At 34.6% G+C, this 436-nt stretch overlaps 1 protein-coding gene across 1 annotated transcript in view; it reads left to right on the top strand.

Annotated features, from left to right (window-relative positions):
- The window catches only part of CUNH1orf112 (chromosome unknown C1orf112 homolog), a 48,318-nt gene that overhangs the window by 32,656 nt on the left and 15,226 nt on the right, over nt 1-436 (top strand).

The following is a 436-nucleotide window of genomic DNA, read 5'->3' as shown; positions in this document are numbered from 1 at the left end:
TTGGTAGTTAATTTTAGGTCTGTATAGATTTTGATATTCCTGTTTCAGGTTACAGATAATCTAATTCAGTCTTCCTGGAATACCTTTTCTCTCTTTCTTTCTTCTTCCTTTCTTTCTTTCTTTCTTCTTTTCTTCCTTTCTTTCTTCCTTTTTAAATGTCTTTAAGGTACTTATGGGCAGTGAACTAGCTTAGTATCTTTGTTTCATTTATTTATTGTTACTCTTTGATGCATCTTAGCTTTTCAGAGGAAATAAAATTGATTTTTAAGGAAAATTATAAGTATGATGAGCCTAAGTTGTTCCATGTTCTGAAGTCACCAAGCTTTACCGTGATAGAGATTACTGTCTCAAGGACACTCTTGAGTAGCCTTGTATAGTCTCGTAGATGGGCATCATTTGAACTCCAGTAGCAGGGTGTGTGTGTGTGTGTGTGTGT

Source organism: Mastomys coucha, unplaced genomic scaffold, assembly GCF_008632895.1.
Source record: "Mastomys coucha isolate ucsf_1 unplaced genomic scaffold, UCSF_Mcou_1 pScaffold1, whole genome shotgun sequence".
NCBI classification, from domain to species: Eukaryota; Metazoa; Chordata; class Mammalia; order Rodentia; family Muridae; genus Mastomys; species Mastomys coucha.
The sequence above is the reverse complement of the archived record's forward strand: the minus strand, read 5'-3'. Positions and strand labels throughout refer to the sequence as shown.